The 18,777-nt window shown below is 38.9% G+C and overlaps 1 protein-coding gene across 3 annotated transcripts in view; it reads right to left on the reverse strand.

The window, feature by feature from the left end:
* IL1RAP (interleukin 1 receptor accessory protein) overlaps nucleotides 1–18,777 on the reverse strand; it is a 139,529-nt gene that overhangs the window by 109,216 nt on the left and 11,536 nt on the right. Inside the window, exon 1 of one of the 3 annotated variants that reach the window (XM_065942265.1) lies at nucleotides 15,483–15,623. The exons of the other annotated variants lie outside the window; for them this stretch is intronic. The gene's annotated coding sequence lies outside the window, so the exon portion shown is untranslated. Of the gene's footprint in view, nucleotides 1–15,482; nucleotides 15,624–18,777 lie in introns of those variants that run through there. 3 annotated transcript variants of the gene reach the window in all.

The raw sequence follows: 18,777 nt of genomic DNA on the forward strand, positions 1-18,777 counted from the left end.
GTACTGCAGCCAAAGGTACGAGGTCCCAGGCTTGTCTCATGATCAGGAACCAGAGGAAAGCAGACTTGAGTGGTAATAAGCCAAGACTTCCCTGGTGGCTCACGGTAAAGCATCTGCTTACACTGCGGGAGACCTGGGTTCAATCCCTGGGTGGGGAAGATCCTCTGGAGATGGAAATGGCAACCCACTCCAGTACTCTTGCCTGGAAAATCCCACGGACTGAGGAGCCTGGTAGGTTACAGGCCATGAGGTCGCAAAGAGTTGGATACAACTGAGTGACATGACTTCACTTCAAAGCCAAGTCAAGAGTACATGTGAAGAGAAGGTAAACCTAGAAAATTTAGCTTTTGAATTTCTTTTTTTTATTGCAAGTTATTTGCTTTACAATTTTGTGTTGGTCTCCACCATAAATCAATATGGTGGGGAGGGAGATGGGAGTGAGTTTCAAGAGGGAGGAAATTTAACTTTGAGAACTTTGTAACCTTTTATTCACTCAACAAACATCTTCCAAATCCTTATATATGCTAGGTACCTTACTCCACTGAAATAATCCATGCTTTGACAGTATACACAATATTTCTTTCCAGTCTTATTTTATTTGACATTTGCAACCCTTATTCAGAAAGGAATATAATTTTTCTGTTTTACAGATGAAGAAATTAGGTGCAAAAAAGTGAAGTATCTTACTCAAGATCTCACAGCAATCAAATAGCAGAGTTTGGTTTTAAATAGGGAACTCTGATTGCAGCAGAGTATCTCTCCTGGTTCTTTTACATCATCCCCCCACCCAATGCCCATGGCAGGCTACAAATAAAAGAGTCAAAAAAAGTAGTCAATATTTAGTTTGCTATATTTCACAAAATAACCCCAAATATCAACTTAGAAAAGATAAAGATTCACTGGAGCAAAGGTTGTGAAAAATACCAATCTACATTAGCAAACTCCTTGAGTTATAAGCAAAAAATATTTTCATTGGGAAAGTGATTTTTATTACTTTAAAAGTAATGGAGTGGCACAAATGAGATGTTTCTGGGAACTGCACAGACTTAGATTATTTGTAATTAGTGTAGCATCACTTGTATAAATGAGGGCCCCACATTCAAAGGTTTTAAAGTTGTTTTTCCTAGTCAGTTTCCCAAGGAAATACCTTTGTTTTTCAAATCCAGGCCAAACAGAACTCCACTTATCGCCCAGGGGCAGGATGTTGAAATTTCAGGAGCAGTTTTAATAGGTAGGTGAAAATGCTAATAACGGTGGTTGCCAGGGGTTAGAGGAGGAGGGAATAGGGAGTCAATGTTTAAAGGGTATGATTTACGTTAAGGAAGATGAAAAAGTTCTGGAGATGGATAGTGGTGATGGCTACACAACAATGTAAATGTACTTAACATTTCACTTTCAAAATGTACCCTTTCAAAATGGCTAAATGGTAAATTTTAAATTTTATGTGTATTTTACCATAATAGAAAAAAATTTAAAAGTTAAAAATGCTAATGAATTTTCAAATCAGATTCCATTGTGAAATGATATAATTTGTTATGCAAGGTTAAAGACAAACTTCAGCTCTCTAATTGATCACAAACTCAGAAAAAAATGACTTTAATTCTAAACTGAATTAACTAAACATACTAACATGTGTCCAAATTAAAGATAAGAGGCTTTATCTTTACAAATACAAATTAAACAAATACAAATTAAAGATAAGAGACTTTATTCTCCTTGTTGAGAATAAGGAAGGAGATTTATTTCCTTTATTCATTTTAATTTTATATTGGGGTATATTTGATTAACCATGTTGTGTTAGCTTTAGGTATACAGCAAAGTGATTCAGTTATATAGCTGTTCTTTTCCAAATTCTTTCCCCATTTAGGTTACTACAGAGTATTGAGCAGCCCTGTGCTATTCAGTTGATCCTTGCTGATTATCTATTTTAAATATAGTAGTGTGTATATGCCAATCTCAAACTCCCAATTTATGCCTTCCCCTCCATCTTTCCCCTTTGGTAACCATAAGATTGTTTTCTAAGTCTGTGAGTCTGTTTCTATTTTATAAATGAGTTCATTTGTATCATTTTTTTTAGATTCTATATATAAGTAATATATGATATTTGTCTTTGTCTGGCTTACTTAACTTTGGTATGGTAATCCCCAGACCCATCCATGTTGGTGCAAATGGCATTATTTCATTCCTTTTAATGGATGAGTAATATTCCACTGTATATATGTAGCATTTCTCTTTTTATCCATTCTTCTGCTGATTGACATTTAGGCTGTTTCCATGCCTTAGCTATGGTAAACAGTGCTGCAATGAACATTAAGAAGTATGTGTACTTTGAACCATGATTTTCTCAGAATATATGTGCAGGAGTGGGACTGCTGAATCATATGGTAACTCTATATTTCAGTCTTTTAAGGAACCTCCATTCTGTTCTCCGTAGTGGCTGTACCAGTTTATTTTCCAACAGTGTATAGAAGTGTCCCCTTTTCTCCACACGCTCTCTAGCGTTTACTGTTTGTAGAATTTGATGATGGCCATTCTGACTGGTATGAGGTGATACCTCATTGTAGGTTTGATTTGTCACTCTCTAATAATTAGTGATGTTGAGAATCTTTTCATGTGTTCTTGGTCATCTGTATGTTTTCTTTCGAGAAATGTCTATTTAGGTCTTCTGCCCATTTTTTTAATTGGATTATTATTTTTATTTTATTGTACTACATAAGCTGTTTGTGGAGTTTCCCTAATGGCTCAGACAGTAAAGAATCTGCCTACAATGCAGGAGACAGGGGTTCTATCCCTAAGTCTGATCCCTGGGTCAGGAAGATCCCCTGGAGAAGGGAATGGCCGCCCACTCCAGTATTTTTGCTTGGAGAATTCCATGGACAGGGGAGCCTGGTGGGCTAAAGTCCATGGGGGGGTGGGGGTGGGCAAAGAGTCAGACACAACTGAGTGACTAACACTATGGAAAGCTGTTTGTAGATTTGGAGATTAATCCCTTGTCAGTTGCACTAGGGTTGCAAAACCACTCCTTGTCAGACCCAGCAATCCCACTTCTGGGTATTGATCCAAACAAACTGAAATCAGCTCACTCTCATACTCACTGCAACAGGATTCACAATAGCCACAATGTGGAAAAAAACTAAATGTCCATCTACAGATGAATGGATAAAGAAAATTGTTGTATAAATACAAACAATGGAATCCTATTCAGCCTTAAAAAAGACAATTCTGCAATAGATGAGCTTTGAGGACTTGGATGAGCTTTGAGGACATTATGCTAAGTGAAATAACCCAGTCATAGAAAGACAAATATTGTATGACTCCACTTATGTGAGTTATCAAAAATAGTTAAATTCATACAACCAAAGAGTGGAATGGTAGTAGCCATGGCCTTGGGGGATGGGGAAATGGGAGTCCATAATCAATGGGCAAACCATTTCAGTTAAGAGAGAGATGTATCAGTTCTAGAGAACGGCTGTATATTATTGAACTATAGTCAACAGTAATGTGTTGCAGATTTAAATTTTTGTCAAGGGTGTAGATCTTATGCTAAGTCTTCTTACCACAATAAATGATAATTTAAAAATTAAAGATATGAGAATGTTTTCCTTTGAATGAAGCCAATTAACTAACAGTCAGTCCCATTACCAAGTAATGTCAGGATGAACTGTGTGTAACAAATGATACTATGAAGTCCTCTTATTTGAGAACAAGGCATTGTTTATCCTGAAAACATACACACAATAGACCACTTGATTATATAAATGTTTGAGATTTCTTTCTTTCTGTTTTTGCAGTCTCTTAGTGGATAGCATGAGATTCATCTATTTTTAATGCTTGTTCAGTTATAAGAGTGTTTTCTTTCTTTCTTACCTTTGTGGAGAGGATTTCTGAGTTGAGAGGCTTTGTTTTTAATTATATTCTCCCAACATCTCCTAAACCAATAGCATAATTTTCACTAAAATAAAGAAGAAACCCTAAAACACAGACATAAAAGAGACTAATTTTTATTACAAACTGGCAGGAAAACCTGAAGAAAGAGCCAGTTGGACTTCTGGAAGAAAAGGCAAGCAGATCTTAAAATAAAAAAAGAATATTCATATCTATGGGCTTCCCTGGTGGCTCAGGGAAGCCTGCAGTGCTGGAGATCTGGATTTGATCCCTGGATCAGGAAGATCCTCTGGAGAAGGGAATGACAACCCACTCCAGTATTCTTGCCTGGAGAATCCCATGGACAGAGGAGCCAAAGGGGTCACAGATTAACACACACACACACATTCATATCTGTGAAAACAAATAAATGATTAACTGTACATCCAAGACAGGTAGGAATTTCCTTGTAGATCAGCTCGTGAAAAGGGTTGTGGAATGGTTTCCAAAATAAGAACTCTGTGACTTTCGAGGCTTTCAACTTCATAACAGATATCAGACACTGGTCCACCAAAGACAAAAAACTGTGAAGACAAAAGTTAAGAAAGGTAAAAAGAGACCTTGTGAAGGAGGGAAGAAATAAGGGAGAGTTGGAAGGAAACAGTGACATAGAAAGAAAAGAATGAGAGAAAGAGGGAGAATGAGAATATGAATGTGAATAATAATCATCATAATTCAGAGAAGTTAGTCCCTCATTAGTCTAAAAAACTTTCTGCCATTTCCGCATATCCAATACCTTCTGGATTTCTCTAAATAAAAGTTCTATGACAATTTTGTTAAATGTTTGTCAATATCTATCTTATTGTATATTGTATTATGACTATTCTTAAACACGTCTCACTTCTATTTATCATGAGCACTTTAAAGACTTGAAGGAAAAGCAAATTTTGTTTTCTCTTTTATAATTCATTTTTCATTAATTACAATGCCATATAGAGAGCACAGACTTAGAAAATATCCCCTAAATAAATTAATGACTATAAGTCAAAAGAAGTGTTCAAACAATTTTATCTTAATGATGTAAAAAAAATGGATTTAACAGGCATGACGTATTCAAATTACTTTTTAATAGCAGGAGAAAAAAGGCAGATTTTCATTGGGTTTGTTCTTACATGAGTCAAAAATACGTACTATTTAGTAATTTATTTTATTTTTACTTTATCTTATTTAATTTATAGTAATAGTATTTATATTTATATTATTTATAATTATGCTATTTGTACTTATTTTATTATACTATTTTATTTAATTTTGTTATTACATAATTAATATTTTTATTTGGTTTACTGTTGTATATTTTTGTTTATTTTATATATTTATATTTTTATAATTTTATTAATTACATTTTTGTGAAGGACCAGAGACTTCATCACATATACAATTCAGAAGTTTTCAGTATGGGAATAATGAGTGGAATGAATGAGAGAACCACAAAACAAATCTATCGTGACTAGAAGAGAAGACAGAAGTGACAGACAAGAAGAAAAATAATAACTCTAGGCAAATGGGGAAGAATAGTGACGGTGGGAGAAACATCTGAAGAGAATCTATAAAAGGAGGTGTAAAAGGCCTTTTCCAAATTATGAAGCTTCTCCTTTTCTAAATTTTCATAAAACAAATATAATCAACTGACACATTATTTTCCTGAGACCGAATACACCAAAATCTGATTCTGAACCTTACTCTAGCTTGTGGTCAGGCTTCCAATTCTTGACACAAATACACAGTTATGTCAGTTGTACAAATACAGCTCTATTAATAAAATACAGATACAAAGTGTTTCTCTGTGCTTTAAAAGCAATTCCTTGAGCAGTAGTTCCCATGAGCTTCTGAAAGCTCCAATACTCCATGTCATTGTGGCAGTTCTGAAAGAAGTGAAAGGAGGAAACAGGTCTGATAATGGGGTAAGCCCCTGTGGACCAAGGGTTGTAAAACCCAACCCCCAATGACAAGAATGAGACAGTTTGAAAGACATCTCACTGACAAGAATCATGGAAATACCCTGAATTCACATACACATTTCCCTCACATACCCTTCTCATTGCAATCACAGGCTTTCATTCAACAATCCACACTGAAGGGACACTCCTGCATGCAAAGCCATCCCTCATGCCCTGCAGATGAAAGAGGAGGAAGACACAGTCCCTGATCCCAAGACTGAATCTATCAGAATTCACTACTTGAAAACAATCAAGTGAAAAGCAAAGCTAGATATAAGTTCGGAGAAGCTATTTCTCAAATAGTAATGTGTATAAAGATGATCTGCAGATATTGGTAAAGTAGAAACTCTGAATCAGCAAGTTTAGGGTAGGTAGGACCCAAAATTCTATCTTTCTAGTTCACCCCCAGAGGTTGCTGATGCTGCTGCTCACCAGACCACATGTAGATGAGAAGCAACAGCGTAAGGCATAAAATGTAATTGTAAATAAATAACCACGTGAACCTAAAGTTAGATGTGATTCCTTCTAGCTCATAGGTTTAGAGAAGTTTCATATAGAAGACCCTGAGCTGAAACAGGTGGAGAGGCAGAGGGAACAGATGTGTCTTTGTAGGTGGTGAGGACCAGAGAGATCACACAGAGGAGAGTTGGGGAGTGGAGAGGAAGGGACAGAAGGAAAGAGGAGAAGGAATGGTAAAAGAAAAAAATAAGTTGGGCAAAGTGCAAGAAGCAAAAAGCAAAAGTGCAAGAGTTATTTAGAAGAATACAAGATATCTATAAGACTAGAGGGTAATCTGAAGGGGAGCAGACAAGGAATTATGGGAAGTGGGCCGTTTATGACAAACCAGGGGAAAATTATGGAGTTATATGGATTTCCCCTTTGGGGTGTTTTTTGTTGTTTAGTCGCTAGGTCATATCTGACTCTTTTGAGACCCGGTGGACAGTAGCATTCCAGGCTCCTCTGTCCGTAGAATTTTCCAGGCAAGAATACTAGAGCAGGTTGCCATTTCCTTCTCCAGTGGCTCTTCCTAACCCAGGGATTGAACCCAGATCTCCTGCATTGTAGGCAGATTCTTTACCACTGAGTCACCAAGTAAGCCCATTTTTTTGGGTAGGGTGCGTACATTTAATCACCAATAAGGCAAATTCTACCTGTTAAAATAAAGCACGCAGAATGATACATTCTAGAAGTTAGGTCTGGTCTAATGTTATTCATATTCCATATTTTTATATTTATAATTAAAATATAAATAATTAAATATAATAAAATATATAATAAAATAAAATTAAAATTAAAATAAAATATAATAAAAATAAAATATAATAAATCATTATTGTTTTTTTAATGTAACTGCCTTCTGCAAATCCTAGCCCATCAGCAGCTGAATGCCTTTTCATCAAATGAGTTTGTGTAGAACCAAAACTAAATGTTATCTGCCCCAAGCTTCTTACGGGACAGGTATTCAAAACTATAAAATTAAGCAGTGGTTCAGTGGAATCACAAATAATTTGTACTTATTTTTTTAAAACTGACAATTTCCAGAAATACTTCATAATATACTGTGCTGGAAAAAGAAATTAAATGGGGCTAGAAGAATGGCTAGGGTTTGCACTGATGCCTGCATGGAAAGGCATAGCACACAGTCAATGCATGGTCACTCAGGGCAAGGGAATCCACAAGATGCCTAGGATATTCAAACAAGTTGCCTAACCCTAATGGGCAAATTCCTTGCCTCTTCTGCCAACATTATTACTAATAAAAAAAGATAAAGGTACCTAAGGTAAGGGTGTCTAATAAATCCTCTATCAGTATTTGTTTCTGTGTCTGTCCAAATCAGTAAAATCTGTGAATATGGCATTGTGGCTCTGTGGGATAGACAATGAATCTCATTTAGTAAGAGGTCAACTCCTTAAATAAGTCTGAAGATACTAGAACACATAAATATAACCCATAAATACATAAATGGATGTGTGTTTTTGCTCAGTCGCTCAGTTGTGTCCGACTTTCTGCAACCGCATGGGCTCTAACCCACCAGGCTCCTCTGTCCATGGGATTTCCCAGGTAAGAATAGTGGAGAGGATTGCCATTTCCTCCTCCAGGGGATTTCCCAACCCAGGGATAGAGCCCACGTCTCCTGCATCTCCTGCATTGACAGGCAGATTCTTTACCACTGAGTCACCTAGGAAGCCTGAATAAATGGATAGGTAAGTAATAAGGCAGAGAATATATATTACGAACCACATAATCCAGGTGGTGGTTATATGAGTGTTTACTGTAATATTTTCAACTGTGCTATATGCTTTTAAATTTTTATAATACTACAGTGTTGACGATGAATTGATCTATAATCCTATTAGTGAAGTGAAGTCGCTCAGTCGTGTCTGACTGTTTGTGACCCCATGAACTGTAGCCTACCAGGCTCCTCCGTCCATGGGATTTTTCATGCAAAAGCACTGGATTGGGTTGCCACTTCCTTCTCCAGGGTATCTTCCTGACCAAGGGATCAAACTCAGGTCTCCCTCATTGTAGGCAGACACTTTTACTGTCTGAGCCACCAGGGAAGTCCTTATTATAACCTTTTAAAAACTCATATTGGATAGGAAGAGAAACATTGTGTCGCCTTCTCTTTTCTTTTCAGCCTTAATTAAACCCACTGCCAACATATGCACTTGTAACTCCTAGATTCAGATTTTTCCATTTTTTTATACATAACTTTTGTTTTTACAAAAATCAAATCTTGTGAGCCCACAAACTGCTTTTTTATTTAACAATATATCATTCCCATATTTCACACCAGTTTATAAAATTATATTTTGTTCCTTTTAATGGCTAGATACAATTCTATTAACCAGTTATACCATGGGTTATTTAACCATTTTCCTATTGATGACATTTTGATTATTTTTAAAAAATTTGCTCTTCTCATACCATACTTAGGCTTATGGTGATTTTAGTATTAATGGAAAAAAAAAAAAAGTCCATAAGGTCCCTAGCTTCTACCCAGAAGACCACAGTAAAATCTGAAATGATTCCAATGGCTAAGAAACATAATCTCTAAAAGAGGAGGAAAGCAAAACACACGGGATCAAAGGCATATAATTATACCTCAGCAGTTGGTAACTCAGTGTCAGCCACCAAGTAAACACTCCAGAACCAGTAATGGTGCTCTAGATAGCAACCAGAAACAGTTCTGCATCAACCAAAAAAAACACAGTCAACTTTGCTTATAGTACATTACTCTTATCTTCACTCTAACAACTTGGTTACCTGAGTCTTTAGGCCAAAGCACAGAGAGCAGCAAATTTGGATGGAAGGCAAATCTTTTTATAAGTAGGCTTGTTAATGGCAGTGAGAAAGTTGAGGTATTAAAAAAAAGGAGGAATTCCCTGGCCATCCAGTGGGTTAGAACTCCAACCTTTCACTGCTGAGGGAGTGCATGTTCAGTCCCTGGCTAGGGAACTGAAATCCTGCAAGTCAGAAGGTGCAGCCAAAATAAATAAATACAGTTTTCCTTCAAAATGTTACCATTAAATTACCAAAAGATTACAAAAAAATGCAAACAAAAGAACTGAAAAGCAAAAAGAAATATAAAAAACAGTGTTATGGAAGTCTGAGGCCACACAGGGTTGGAGCCTTAAATATTTCAGTAGGTGCTGGGGACATCATTATGCATGGTAAAAAATAATTGATGCACAAATGATGGTCTTGACTTATTAATTAGAAGTGTAATTTCTCAGGATACTCATTATAAGACAGCTAACTGTGTTGTATGGAATACACTTTAGAAAAACATACCATTAATATTAAAAGTTATAAGATCTTTGATCCTAGAAGACCTGTGGAAGACCTTGGGGTAACCACCTCACGTGACAGGCAGAAAAACAAAAATACAAAGATAACATGACTGATCCAAGGCCAGCCTGTTAGATAATCAGATCTATAATCCAGAATGTGTGTGTGTTCAGTTGCCAAGTTGTGTCCAACTCTTTGCGACCCCATGGACTGCAGCAAGCCAGGCTTCCCTGTCCTTCACTATCTCCCAGAGTTTGCTCAAACCCACCCCAGTATTCTTGTCTGGAGAATCTCCATGGAAAGAGGACCTGGCATGCTACTGTCCATGGGGTCACAAAGAGTCGGATACAACTGAGCGACTAAGCACTCTCTCATACATGCCCACTGAGTCAGTGAGGCTATCTAACCATCTCATCCTCTGCCACTCCCTTCTCCTTTTGCCTTCAATCTTTCCCAGCATCAGGGTCTTTTGCAGAGTCACTCTTGGCATCAGGTGGCCAAAGTAATCCAGGGTACATTGAATCTCATCCCATGTTTGTGGCTGTCTCATGATTAAAATATTCATAATTAGGACTTGAAAACTTAACTTTTCATAATGCTTCACATCCTAGAAAAAACTAAGTTTTTTCAGCTGAGGTACAACCTTAAGAAACACTATAATCAGAATTGTCAAGGTGAATGGCCCTCATAGGGAACTGAAGGTGAGTTATAAGATACAGTTTTTCAAGGAAAAGAGACCTTCTAAACCTAAGAGAAAGAAAGGTGTTATATGTCAGCCAGAGAGTTGCATAAAAGGCAACTTATGTACAAGATGTTTATCATGGGAGAAATAAGTCATACACATAAATCAAATCTCTTTGTCAGCATGTTCTTCCAGTCACCAAACTATTATTTGGAAGAAATCAACTTTGAGAATCTGGCCTGGTTCTTTTCCTAAAGACTTATCATTGCTAAATAAACTGAACAGGCAATGCATTTGAAAGGGAACTGCCCAAGAAGGAAGTAGTTCAGGTCTCCCTGTAACTCTGGATGAGGGCCTTGGGGTTACGTGTAAAACGAATGACTTAAACTTGATGATTTCTAAGCTTTCCTGTGGCTATGATTCATATTTCTAGTCAGGTCTCAGCAAAGGGGAAATCCGAATACCCGTATTATCCAATACCTATACAGATGAAGTTTCCTGTATTTGCAGTAAATGCTTGTTGCAACAAAAAGAGTTTCTCCATTTCAAATAGAGGACAGATTTTCCTAAGGCTTACCCTATTCTTAATTGTTTCTTTTTTAAATTATCCCCCTCCTTGTCTATCTTCTTATCAAGGTGACTTCTAGAAAGTTAGAAAGGGCCTTGGAAGTCAAACAATTTTATTTGGGATACTATTCAGGAAGCAGAAGCCCAGAAAGGAGAGATGACCTTCCTGAGGTCAATAGTTCACTTGTGAAATGTGAGAAGATGGCTTTTGATTCCCAATTCAAGCTTTTCTCTGGTGAAGCCATGCTGCCTTCCAATTCTGAAAAATTACTAAGAAACATAACTATCCCATAAAATAATATCCCATTTATATCCCAGGAAATGTCATTTCTAATCAAGCAATGGTCCTATGTCAAGGGACGACAGCTACTTGGGCCCAGGAGCCAAGAGCCCACTGCCAGGGGAGCTGAAGTTGTGTTTTCTTCCCACAACTTTGTTAAGATGTATGGTGTATGCATGAATCTTGGCCAAGCTACCCCCAGGCAGTGTGGGACCAGATCCCAAGACACTCTTGCAGCTATGACGTTTTCAATGTGTTTATTTCCTAAGGACAGTGGGGTTGGCCTGACCAGACAGCTGAGAGTTCCTGAAGCCTCCTCTTAAGGGATATGACTTCATAGTGTGAGATACCCAATTATAATAGATTTCAGCAAAGCATACTTGAGAACAGTGTTACTCTCTAAGCTGTGTCCAACTGCTTGTGACCCAATGGACTGTAGCCTGCCAGGCTCCTCTGTCCGTGGAATTCTCCAGGCAAGAATACTGGAGTGGGTAGCCATGCCCTCCTCCAGGGGATCCTCCTGGCCTAGGGCTTGAACCTGGGTTTCCTGCACTGCAGGTGTATTCTTTACCATCTGAACCACAGGGAAGCTCAAAGCATACTTAGCTATAGCAATTCTTTGAGGAAAAAAAAGCTGAACTGGGTTGGACATTGGTAAAGTCTTTTTAAGTCCTGAGGGGCAAGATCATCTCATTTAATTGAAAAGCACTGTCCATTCTTACACACAGTACCCGTCTGAATGACCCACTGCCAGTTTTGGTAATTCTCTTCTTATTCTTTCAAATCCAATCTGTTAATCAACTCCTGGACACTTTCTATCATTCTAACACTCCTTCTTTCAAGAACAGAGGTACTGTCTCAATTCTGACATTAAATCAATTATCCATTCTGAACGGCACAACTTCCAGATTAGTAGTAAGCCAATTAAAAAAATTTAAATAAAAGAAAATGGGGGTGGGGGCAGGAGCCTTGCACGCCCGTCATCCTGGCCTGCAAGCGGCTCTCCTTTGAAATGACAAGAAGAAAAGGCTCTCAAAGACACTTTCTCACATGCTGCCAACTGCAGAGGGATTCTTTTGCAGGGGAAGCTTGTCTGATCTGATTCAGACTTGTTTCAGGGTGTGTCTTAGTTCTTCCAAGAGGTCTGCCCTAGGCAAGTCCGCATTCATAAGTAATTGAAAAACAAAAATCCAGAGCTGGCAGCCAGGGGGAGATTTTTCTACACGGAAGTGCATCTCCCACGTGTTCTGGTCACAGACACGACCGGGCTGGTAAGAGGGCCCCACGGATCCGTGCCAGGCACAGACACAAGCTTCCATTCTGGCACGAAGTGCTGCCAAGCGGGAGGAAACCACATCCTTCCTCATCCTGAGTCCCCTTCTTAAATCGAGTAGTTGTTCAGACGGGGGAAGCACAGTGGGGAGGGAGGAGGCGATATCACTAGATGGTGTTCATTATAACAAGGACAAACCTTTATTCCCAAGATAGTTTCTAAGTGAATTCAAGAATCTCAAAGCCGGAAAGGCCCTCAAATGTCATTTCAATTCAAACTTCTTTTTCCGATATTCAATTCTCCCTGTAATATGCTTGCCAAGTGGATGTGGGGGTAGGGGGCGATGGTTAAATATCTCTAGTGATGGTGAAATCATTACCAGTTCACTTTTCATGGGACCTGAATGGTACACGCATCTTGTTATGTCAAGCAAGACTCTGATCCCCTAAAAAAAAAGAAAAAAGACTCTGATCCCCTGGAATTTCTACCTACCTGTTCTGGTTAGGTCTCTGGAGCCATGTCAAGAACGTGCCTCTCGCTTCGATAGAAACCTTTGGACATTTAACCCAGTATTTCCAGTATCTGAAAGCATCATTTTCAAGCCTCCACAGAGTTCCCAAAGGTGGGAGACTAGGGCTTTTGGAAAGTTCTTATTCCCCTACTCACCTCTCCAAACCTCAAAGTGAGAAAAGCATACTGAGGAAATGAAAACGCCATTAAAACAGAAAGAAGTGGCATCAACTCATTAAGTCACTTTCTATGCTACCTGGACTTGAAAAGAAATTGAAAAAGGAGAATGGAAAGCAATAAGAGGCCAGAAATGACCAGTGAACTAGCTCACCCAAGCTGGGTATCTAGGAAATTGTCAGACTGATCAGTGTAGCAATTAAACATCATTTACAAGATGCTCATGTGTGCGTAAGCAATGTGATGAGGTCCCAGGATAGAGGGGACACTGCATCCCAGTGGGACAAAGCATCTGGCTTCAGCATGGGCTTTGGAATCCCAGAGACCAGGCCTCCAATCCCCAGTGGCTGTATAAGCTTCTTAGCCAGACTGTCTCAATTTCCTTATCTGTGGGCGGGGTCAGTGAGATAGCTCCTGGAATTAGAGGTATGAGGATCACCTGAGATACTTTTATAAGGCACCCAGCACATAGTAACCATTCCAATTCCTTAGCTATAATTATATTTTTCTCATTACTAGCAGTCTAGCTTTCAATTCTCCTAAATGTTCCCTTATATAGTGTAGCAAAGTCAGGAAGCAGAAAACCCACCTGTTGTGCAGAGAGAAATGAGGGCAATGCTCACGTGGGAGAACCAAAGCAGGAGAAGCCGTATATTAGAGCAGAAAGTACACTGGACTAGAACTCGGAAGGCCAGGTGAAGACAGGTTTGACCGACTCTAAACCAGGGACATCCTTTTCCAGCCTATTTGCAAAGCCAGAGGTTTAGTCTCTCTGATTGTATGATTCAGTATTCTCAGAGAGCTCCTGCAAGTATTCCTTTTAATGACAGCTAGAAAACTTGATTTCTGTACACCTCCTCCTGCTCCCTGGTGTGTTATTAATGCCTGGGCATTAATAACAGCAATAACCCTAGATGACCTGAAGTATAGGACCTGAAGCTGTCACCCTATGCCATAGGGACCCCTCGAGGAGAACAGAACACTGCAAAGGGGTACACCGATGGAGGTTATAGCTTTTGTATGCACTTGCTTCTCACTGTTGAAATCTCAGTCATACAGTACTGAGTGTAAGTGTGTGCTTTAAATGTCAAGATAAGTGACTGAGATCTGCTGTGTTTTGACAAGTAAAAAGCCAGGAGATACTGTTAAACATGCAGTAATATGTGCTTGGAACCACTGTTAGGGAAGATTTATGGAATGGCCTAATTCAGATTGTGTGCATCTCCTCAGGATGCTAAGGTACCTGCTCAGGTATAGCTTTGTAAAGGAGGCTTTCCTCTTTGCCCTATGTTTGGTGTTCTGTGCTTTGAGGGGAAGACAGTAAAAATCCTGCAGGAGGGTGAGGTGTCAGACAGCTGGGACTGTAACACCTGGGTTACAAGGAGCCTGCTCTCCAGATGGAAACAGACCTTGAAGTCAATGAAGTGCAAAAACTCTGGACAGATTTAGAACAGAGACACAGTCAAACCAGAGATGTGTCCCAAGAAGATTAGCAGGCAGTGGTGCACAGGGTGAAATGAAAGGATGAGCGACAGAAAGGTGTCCATTGAATCTATGGACCTGCAGTGAGTGCTCTTGAATCATCAGGGCTAAGAGGTCACTCGAGGGTCATCACCAACTCTGAGCTTCGGTTTTCTCACTTATACTAATTCAGACCAAATTGACCTTGCAGAGTTGTTGTCAAATCAAATGAGATAATGGACATGTAAGTGGTTTGCAAATTGTTAGGCACTGGACCGACATATGGGAACACTCCTATTACCACTCGATAAAACTGAAAAACATTATTTTACTAAGTGAAAATAAATAAATTACAGCATCTTCCTCTCAAAATGACACTGATGTGGTTGCTAAGCTGATTTCATTTCCAACTACATACACATGTTCTCTTGCTCTTCACACACCACAACAGAAGCATTAGGAAGTTTTAAAGGACAGTTATCTTGTATGCCACAGGGACATTACAGTTGACAATATTAGCCATAGATCAAACTGGCTTGGCTTGCAATGTACACAAACACTTTTTATTCTCAGGATGGTCCTGAACAACCTCTTATGATGACTCTGAGTCACCTCTTTTGGTGAGAACAGAAGAGAGCTCTCGGAATGTAAATTTTCTTGCTTGGATTATTATAATATAATGTTCATTCATTGCCCCATCTATTCCCTTTCTAAGGTCCAATGCTTTGACACTAATTGCCAGACCAATCTAAAACACAGGTCTGATTATTTCCCTCTCTTGCTCAAGAATATTCAGTGCTTCTCCCTGCCTCACAGGATTAAACACAAATTCCTCAACTGAGTATGCAAAGTCCTCAAAACATAGCCTCTACTCACCTTTTTTAAGTCTGATCTCCAGTGACCCCAATGTACATATACCCATCTCCTGGTCATACTGGGCTCTGACCAGTAAGGTGCCCGATTCCTTCCTTTGCTTTATGTTTTCACCATGTTTCCTTTATCTGTAGTATCATTTGTGGTTTTTAATTTCATCAGATTAGTTCAACTGAAATTAAGTTTTTCAGAATCATCTTCTCTGTATGGTTGTGAATTAGGGCTGGCCAAAAGGAAATGTGCGTGGGATTTGCAGGGGAGAAGTAAAGCAGCAGAAGTTGCTTTGGGAGGCTCTGTCTAGGTACCTGGGTACCACTGCGTCTCATGCACGTTACTGCACGTTACCTCCTGGGTGGGCGCTGCAGATAGGTCCACTGCTCCCTCCGCTCCTGCCAGATCCCTCCTTCAATTTCTTCCTGCCCAAGGCCAGGTATTTATGAAGCTCCAAGGATAAGAGTATCAGGTCGGTCCACAGGGCACCCACACAGTATAGTTAGATATGCAGCAAGACAGTTAAGGGCTGCAGTGTAGTTTGTCCCACGGGCTCCAGGTGGCTTTCTTCCATTTCACGGCATTTCTTCCTGACAGCCTGCCTATCACAGGCAGAGGCAACGGATTACTTTACTGGCTCCTTCGCAGGGTCCCTAGTGACCCACCAACCATCTTCTTTGGGGGCTTTCTTTGCCCCGCTTCTCCCACCATTGTGAGGCTAACCCTTATGATAAATTCCATATTCCACACCATTCATCCATATCATTTCTGCTTCCCTTGTCCGTCCCTAACGCATACATCATCCGTCATTCCTCCTCACCAATCTCTCTGTGTCCAAAACCTGTCCATCACTTCAAGATTCACTTCAAATACCACTTCCTCATAAACCCCTTCCTGAGTGACACAGCTGCTTCTTCCGTCAAAACATCAAAATATTTTACCACATATCTTTTAAAAGTTACATTATAGACCCTTAGGCTAAACTATTATACAAGTTACATTATCAATACAACCTCTGGTGCATCTTTCTTTCATAATGATCTATAAATTCTTATTCCTCTGGAGTTGTGCTTATGCAGTTGCAATTGAATCTTCAAATCTCATCAGGGTTTTAACTACAGAAGGATCTCAAACACTGCTTAGTATTCAAAAGAGTAAATGAATTATCCATACAACCAATTCCTTTCTAATAACATGGGCAAGGAAGAACTAATGCTACTGTGTATGGCATTCTCTCACTTATATGGAGATTATTTCTAAGACACCTTACCTTTCCATTCTTTTCCCTTAAAGAAGAACCTCACCAGTCTGAATCCAACACTATTTATTCTTATCTTATACATGGTTCTAGTAAAACTCATTAGTTGGCTCCCTAGCCTATAGAAAAGCAGAAAGAGCTAACTGTACAGAGCATAGAAAGATAACTGGTAGAGTAAGACATGCTAAAAACAAGAAATAATAGCAGACAATGAAAGAGAAAATTTATGAAAATCAGATTATACAAATTTAAAGGATACCAGTTTGAGGCCATTTAGTATACAAGTAAATGATCTCACCTCACTAAATTCTAAAGGAATTATAGTCCATCCAATAAACTGTCCTGAATCACCAATATTAAGTAATGTTACATATTTTAGAATAATCTTTTGAAATTACTTTTAAAACAAAAACAAAAAATGTAACAGCTATTGAGATTTCACCATTTAAAAATCCCATAGTAGCACCCATTCTCAGAAAAAAAAAGGATTTTTTGTTTTTATTTTGTCATGCATTTATTCAACACATGTGTAATGAGTGTCAACTATGATTCAGGTACTGTTCTCTAGTGTTTGTGTACCTTTGCTCCAAGGAAATCACCAAATTTGGGAGACGTGGGACCATAAAAATCACACCTTTTTAAATATCTCATAAAGAAAGCAGAAAAGAAAGTCATTATACATCCCCACCACATTGGTTTCCTACCAAGAAGCAAGTAAAGGCAGCCAACAAAATAGGACGGAGTTCATTGCTGCCAGCTTCTTCCAGGGTGAAATAAACTGTCAACTAGAATGAAGCTTCTCGCCTTCCCCCACAGCCCTTGCCTCATTTCTCTGCCAAACACCTCTTCACTGCAGGGAAGGTCCCAGGAGACTCTAAAGGTGTTACAACCCTGCTCAGTTTGCCTTGGAAGAAAAATGTGGCAAAAAGCACTTGTAAGAAATATTTGTTTTTATCATTACAGCTCCCAATACACACAAGGAGGCAACTCTGGCACTTGAAAATTTTTTCCTGTAGTTCACAACTAAAATTTAAAACTCACATGCGTTTGAGAAAGGATTGAGTGAGATCATGGAAATAAAGCACTCAGCACAGCTCCTGGCACACAAGAAGCATTGGATCAATACTAGTGATAATGATTAGCAAGAGGTCCTAAACGCCTGGCAAGTTGTATAAATTAGCCTCATTAAGTGTTATCAGGGGCAAAATTTGAGTCTTTGGCTGTTTTTCCTTAGTCACCCAGAACGCTCTGGGGCCATCACTGGAAGATAAAATAATTTTACATCAAGTCAGGTTTGGCTGGAGATGGGCAGGATTAGAAGTGCCGCCTGAAAGGATGTTTGGAGGATAGAATCAAGGCAGACCTACAGCACCTTTACCCCATACTGTTCCTCATGACTGGCCCTTCCACCTACTGATGTGTCTTGCTGAGGGCAAGGTACCAGAATGGGTCCTGGAACAAAATTATACACTGATTATATGATTGGATTTGGGGCTGTGGTTTTTAAAGGAAGTTAATAAAACTAGTGCAACTGAAGAACTAAATGGTATGTGTAAGCATGTTTGGAGAGGTTGTTTTAGCTCAAAAATAATAAAAGCAGCTTAAGGGGACTAAGTACTAATTATGTTGCAGGTACTCTGCTAAGCACTTTATAAACGTATTTAATCCTAAAAAAAGTTCTACATCCTTATGCCAATAACACAAATGAGGAAACAGGGTGAGAGATGTGAAGTAATTTTACCATATCTCAGAGAGATTAAGTACATTACCCTGCCCAGGTTGTTGCAGTCTAAAACACACATGTTTATTACTCTATGCTAATAAAATAATACAGTTTAAAAGGTCACACATTTGTTCACTGATTCAATACATTTATTGAACTATTCCTTCATAGGAAACATCGTGAAGTGGAACAAGCAGAGATAAATAAAACATTGAGGGTCACTTCTTACAATCAAGGGCAAGCAATATGCAACAATGGTTAAGCTTGCCCCAGCTCAAACTCGACTCTACAGCTGACTAACTCGGTGACCTTGGCCTCAGTTTTCT

Source organism: Muntiacus reevesi, chromosome 8 (assembly GCF_963930625.1).
Source record: "Muntiacus reevesi chromosome 8, mMunRee1.1, whole genome shotgun sequence".
Classification (NCBI taxonomy): Eukaryota; Metazoa; Chordata; class Mammalia; order Artiodactyla; family Cervidae; genus Muntiacus; species Muntiacus reevesi.